Here is a 6933-nt window from a genome sequence, read left to right on the forward strand (position 1 = left end):
AGGTAAGTAACAGTCTTTAAAAGTCAGAGTTTCTAGGAGCGAAGTAAGTAAGTAAGTCTTTACCAGCTGAACGAAAACAAGGAACTGATGCCAGAGAATCGCGAAATCCCGCCTTATAAGCCCACATGATCGCTGATCAGGAACAGCTGGGCGGAACTGAGCAGGTGGTGGTGATCACTGGCGTCATTCTCCAGAATGTGGGTCAACCACGCCCCCTGCTGGGACAGAGAGAGAAAGACAACGGAGCAGGAGCAACCGATAATATAATAGTAAACCTATAGATAAATGAACAAAACTATGAAAACCAACAGTGCAGTTACTATTGTGGGGAGATTTTCAGTTTTTGTATGAATTACAGTAATATGTATGGCATTTATGGACTATAATATAGTCCATAAATAATTCACCCCCTTTTCTTTTGGGTGAATTATAGAATAAAATAGTACCTATGTTTTTATAACCGGTTTGTCGTATTCTTTTGGGGGTCACCTGGTTTACACAAAAATCTTTTTGCAAACAGAGAATTGCTTTTCTGTTTGTTGAGATACTTCTCATCACTACCTGGAATGTTCAAACATTTTCACAGTTCTGCTATAAAATCTCACACAACCTTGGTTCAGTTTTCTCTTGGTGGGATCCTCCTGCTTGATTTATTTATTATTTTTCACAAATCCACCCGTTGTATGTAGAGCATGTTTAAATGGGATTTACAATATGATGTGTTCAATATCAGTTTCAACAAAATATACAAATGACACTACACATTTGTGCATTATTGTTTTGTATTTAATTATTAGTAATTCGTAATAAAGAAAAATGAAAATAAACTCTGCTCCACCGAAATGAAATATATTTTTCTGGTTTATTGTGATCTCGCGATGAAAAGAAAAGAAAATCTCGCGGTTTCTGGATTAATTATGACTCAATCAAGTTGACAAGTGTTACCCAGCATCTGCCCGGAAGTCTAGGGATTGGGTTCCTTGTTTAGCGTCTATATATAATGTAAAATATGTTTATAGCTTATAGTCAATGTGAAATGTTCAACATGTGTTTATGGACAGGCTACAGTGTTTATTAAATAGATTTATATCACGGGGTTGCTTTCATTTGTGCTTACTGGGGAACCCTTTTTGTCTTTACCGGAAGTACCTATGCATTTTACTGAGTTTGACTTGACTGGTACCTGAATAGCAAACCGATAACAGCTGAGTTTGCACGAAGTGCCATCCTTGCAGCTAAAATTGAGGAATTTATCACGACGTTCAATTCAACAATAGCAGTTTATAAAGTTATATTTAACCGCTGTAGACCAATGCAGTAGCTGTCATCGGTTGTTACGGCAGTCAGAACAAAGGCAGGAGAGAACTATTACATTACATCAAACCCGGCAAACAAAGAGGTCCTTTTTCAACGACAACATTTTTCCTCCGTATTCCATAGTTATGAGTCATGTGGCCGTCGAAAATGCCCACGGTCTAGAGCAGCAGGTAAGCCGCGTCGGTTTAATATGTTTAGCATCTTCAGTTGATAAAAAGTGTTATAACGGGCTGGGATTAATATTAGCTTGCCGGCTAGCTTAAAGATACTGCTAACGGGATGCTATCATGCTAGCTGGTGTCGGGTGCATTCGAATTCTACACCCACAGATATAAAGGTGGCTGCGGGGCGGGGGTAGTAAAATAAGACGAGAAAGATGTATTGGTTTACATTTTAGTGTTCTAGTAGTTTATGAGAACGAAATTGGGTATTATAACTTATAATTGGCCACGTACAGTTACAAGTATGCAATGTTACTTACATAGGTGATAGCAAGTTGATTCTGTGGTAAAATAACAAACGACACTTATTGGTTCCGTCGGTGCAGCCTTGTGAGCATATGAAACGCACTATCAACTTAACTTCTCTGCGTTTGTCGTGCAGCTTGACACAATAATAAAATGGAGGTATGCGGGGATGGAGCTAGCGGGACTTGATACAAAAACAATGCGGCGTTTGGTACATTAGCCCTGCGACTCTTTATTAAAAGGAAGCGCTACACTGTTTAAATGTTTGTTGTGACTGCGTCTCCTTAAAAATATATAACTGCGTCACCAGCAACAGTGCATGCGTGTCTGATTTGTCAGATAGTTGTATAGCAGCTAAAAAGTACAAGATGTCTACGGTGGAGTTCGGTGCAGTTAGACGAACATCCCCTGTCTTAGTTATAATGCAAATAAACAAGCTAAATAAAATAAAGCACAGTATATTTCCTCACCGGTATTTAGACTCATCACATTTTTAGCTTGTCATTTTTGCCATCAAGTTTTCTTTTTTTAATTTACTGAGTTCAATCATCAAATAAATAAAGCACGAATATTTCAGTGTCTTTTCTGTGTAAGATTTTAAATTCTATTTAGTTAATGTTAACTCCTAATGGCTAATACATATAAACACATTTTGCTGAAGCCTCCAACATGGGAAACTAGCATGGCCTTAAGTAAAGGCTGGTTGCTTGTATGCCATTTTCAACATCCATCCATCCATTTTCATTGAGCTTTGATATGAATTCACATTAGTTGTGTTTTCACCTATTTACAATATCACATGTTCAGTCCTGTTTATACTGTAAACATCAAGCTCATACTGTATATATCCTGGTAACTTAATGTCTATAATGTACATTCTATTTTAACTTTTTATAGTCTTAATTTTTTTTCGATATTATACTTTAACATGCATATTTATTATTTATTACCTTTGTCACAGCACATTTTCACAGCACCAAAGACTAAAGATAATGTAAATTTCCCCACTGTGGGACTTGTAAAGGACTATATTATCTTACCTTAAAAAGCAACACAGAATTGGAGAAAATAAAAGAAACCCTAAAACATTTATGGAAAAAAGAAAGAAAGTGATGCTGTTAAGAATGACTATGTGGTTTGTCCTGTAAGAAAAATGTAACAAAGTTTTTTTCATTTATGTTCACATGACAATAGCAATGGGGAATATTTTACTTGGACATTCAATGGTGTTTATTCCATGGAGCTAGCATGAGAATGACAAATACAGCCTCTCTTCCTTAACAGTCTCCATAGAATGCCCAGAGTTCATTGCATGTCTGAAAACTGCTTTTTATATCTCTGTTTCTTCAGCTCGCTGTCCTAGACTTGAGTGCAGCAGACGGACAAGGTGGAGGCCCTAACAGTAAGAAGCCGAAATGTTTTTGTTCACTTGCACACCTGACCAGTGGAAATTCTTTAAAGAAAATGTATCCCAAGTTCCGTTTTTGCTCAAAACCATTTAAAGTAGGGCTGGGTGATGGGGAAAAATATATACCTTTTAATATATGCTAAACATTTTGGATAATTTGATATTGATATATCACACTTGGTCTATCACAATATTAATAAAATCAACATTTATTTAAGGCTTGTCAATATGGCTTATAAATAATATCAAATTTGTTTTCGGATATATCTCAATATACAAGATAAATCGTATACAGTTGCACACATTGTTTCACTGGGCTCATGAATATTTTTCTTTTGAAATGTTTGCACATCTCAAAGAAGAGTGACAATACTTTAAAGGCGCTAAATGTAAGAATGTGGCCAAAAACGGTTACTACATTCAAATTCAAAATACCGAGGTCTTTTTGGTTTCGTTTTTTGACGTAACTGGTTCAACCCGTGGTTGCTCGGCAGCTGAGACTCTACTGACTGGAATGATTGGTAGAAGGCGGTAGGTGGCGCTTCATGCCAAAACATGATTTCAAAACATAAACATGATTTGCAACCTGCAAAATATTTTTTTTTATGCAAACATTTTGGCTGTACTGTTGTTGTTGGTGAGTTCATTATGTTATATGAATATTATTCCTGAGTCTCTGTGATATATTAGGAGGATTTTATGGCCTGTTGCTTTATGAATGAATGAATGAATGAATAGTTTTATTTCGGTTACTATTTAAAATATTTAAATTATGTGCAATTGATCGGCAAATATTACCACAGACTTACAGTCAACATTTGCTTACAACAAAATTATAAAGAAACTGTAACCGAAAAAGGAATATGCTGAAGCCAAGGAGTTACTTAAAATCACATTTCCAACCGTAAAATGTGATTTACAAAAGGAGAACTTTACAGTCAAGGCTGTAAATATATAGGCTACAAAGTAAATGGCTCTCAAGCTGTTGTTATTACAGTGTTTGTTGATGTGGCTCTGTTTTCTGGGGGGTTGAGAGCTGCCATTTAGAGATGGAATTGTCTGTTGTTACTGTGAGGAGTAAGGAGGACACTGATGTGTCCTGAATAGATGATGACAATGGGGCTCAAAAATCAGTACATGAACATACATGAACAAAAACCCCACAAAATATTCACATTTAAGAAGCGGAAAATAGTGGATTATCAAAATAGCAATCGATTAATAATCGATATGAGACCGAGGATCACAAGTCCTTAAGATAAACAATCTTTTTAAAAGTTTTTTTTGTCATTTCAAATTAAAATGCAGAACAAGGCAACTAAACTAAAAATGAATGCTCACAGTGCATCTCATCTTTTTTTAAATTTATTTTTAATGGTATGCTTTGGGAAGCACTGAACCCCTACTGTATGCTTTTATTTTGTAGTTTCACAACCTGCACTTATCACAGTGGGGATTAGTGTTATTTTGTGGGGACATGATAAGGCGCATTTAGATTCTGAGACCTCCATGGAAGGAAACTCAGTTACTGGTGTTGTCTCTGTCTACAGGGCGATACATTCCTCCACATTTAAGGAACAATGATGCTTCCAAAAATGGTGAGTGGGGTCCAGTTAAAGGGATAGTTCAGGTTTTTTTTTAGTGTGGGTTTCATAAGGTATCGATTGCCAACACTGACCTAGCCAAGTACGCAGTATGAATCGTTACCTTTTATTGCATTATTTATTAAAGAGTAACTAAACCCTTAAGCCACTTTTTTCAGGTTAAAACTAGTGTATGTGTTTATCTCGTTTATTATTCACGGATCCAGGTCCAACTCTTGGTAATATCCAAATTGCATTTTGTGGGTGTCTGTACTGCCTTCCCTGGATAAACACCTCCCATTACATTTGAATGTTCCTATTAGCTGCCTCTTACTGTGTCATCATCTTTTCTCGGTTCTATGTCACCAACCGTCCTCCTCGAGCCACCCCCCCAGCGACACAGCAGTGTGTGTGTTGGGGGGTGGGGGCGAGTGTGTACAGTACAGCGCTTCTATTCCAGGCAGAGCCGCATTAATTCAGCGGAATTCAGCACGAGCGAGAGAGGAAGTGGAAAATAAACATCCAGGTTACTTTTCAGAATAAATCTCGCGTGTTGACACAACATCGAATTTCACCTTACTACATCACAGAAAGAGTCCTTGTGAGCTCAGCATGCTCCTCCGTGCAAATTTGCGATCACTCCCCCAGTGGTGCTCACTCACCCCTCCTCCTTCCCCTCCCCACTCACTGATAACTCCCTGCCCACTTTTTGAAAATTTTCTAATTCAGGCTTTGGGCGGAGTCGGCTTCAAAAATCTGAGTGGAGTTCCTCTTGAATTATTTTATTTACTAATTTATTGATAGATATGTAATGTTTTAGCCTCCATAGCAAAGAGTGCATCCTGGGATCCAGTGAACCTCACTGTTGATAATGTGTCAATACCTCATACAACCCACACGTCAAAAAAAACCAAACTATCCCTTTATAGCTGTCCTGCGGAGTTTTAAAGAAATGTTCAATTTTAGTTTTATTCACCAAAACTGGTTGTGTGAATACTGATATTTCCCTCCACAAAACAACTTGAACAAAGGAGGCTTTTGTGGATATTTGAAATAGTACACTGTTCTATCCCATTTTTCTTCTCCTGTGTCGTTATTGTTGTGCATTGGTTGCAGTTTTCTTTCGACATAACTGCCACTGCACTGTGAAACCATGGCAAGATGAGAGCAAAGACTTGGCCATAACATTGTTTAACTATTGCAGTGGAATGTTAGCAGTGGTCAAAAACTCCACAAGGCACCTTTATTAACTGTACCTGTGACTGATAAAAAGTCAAAACTGAAGCACTTTCTTACTATCCAGCAGGAAATGCCTTTGCTGCTGGTCGACAAGGTGTCTTCACTATGGCGCCTCCAGCCAACTGTAAGTTCCTCTTTCAACTTCTACCAACTTTTCAACATTCACAATACAGTTGTCTTACTCAGGTGAGCTTGCAGTGAATGCCCTGACAAACAATACAATCGACAAGAACTGAAAGTGCACTTTCACTCTTGCATCTGTACTGATTATTTATACCAGTCTGACACTGGGGTAACTTATTGTCATTTCTCCCTCTGCAGATGGTTGGGATGGAGCGCGCAACAACTTTGTCAACGGCTACCATGACAACCGGATGACCGCTAACACCTTCACTCGGGGCCCGCCTCGCTTGGAGCGAGGCCGAGGTGGTGCTGGGGGAGGCGGTTACCGTGGTAACCGGGGAGGAGCTTTCAACCCAATCAACCCAACACAACCATTGGGATTTGGTGGCTATGAAAATAAAGGTGGGCCTTAGCATTGTCACATCCAATCAAGGTTTTTCTATCCTAAAAGAAAATATTTAATATTTAGTACAATTAAACCACATTATATAGTAAATTATTGCTGTTTAAAAAAACGGAGCTGTTTTGGCAGGGTGGTTAAGAGCTGCTGTGGTGCTTCATCCTTTTGGTATTTTGACTAAAGCATGTCACAGACATGTTCATTAGGACACCAGGGAACTCGGTTAACTTGGTGAAATAGGGTATAATATGACTCCTTTAAAATGAGGGTGTGTTCGCACCTGCCTTGTTTAATGCAGTTAAATCAAATCCCCTTAGTATGGTTTGTTTGGGTCAATATGAATGTAGTTCAAAACCTCTGATGCAGACCAGCTCCGCTAGTCTACATGCCGATGTG

This window comes from Microchirus variegatus (genome assembly GCF_963457635.1).
Source record: "Microchirus variegatus genome assembly, chromosome: 1".
Classification (NCBI taxonomy): domain Eukaryota; kingdom Metazoa; phylum Chordata; class Actinopteri; order Pleuronectiformes; family Soleidae; genus Microchirus; species Microchirus variegatus.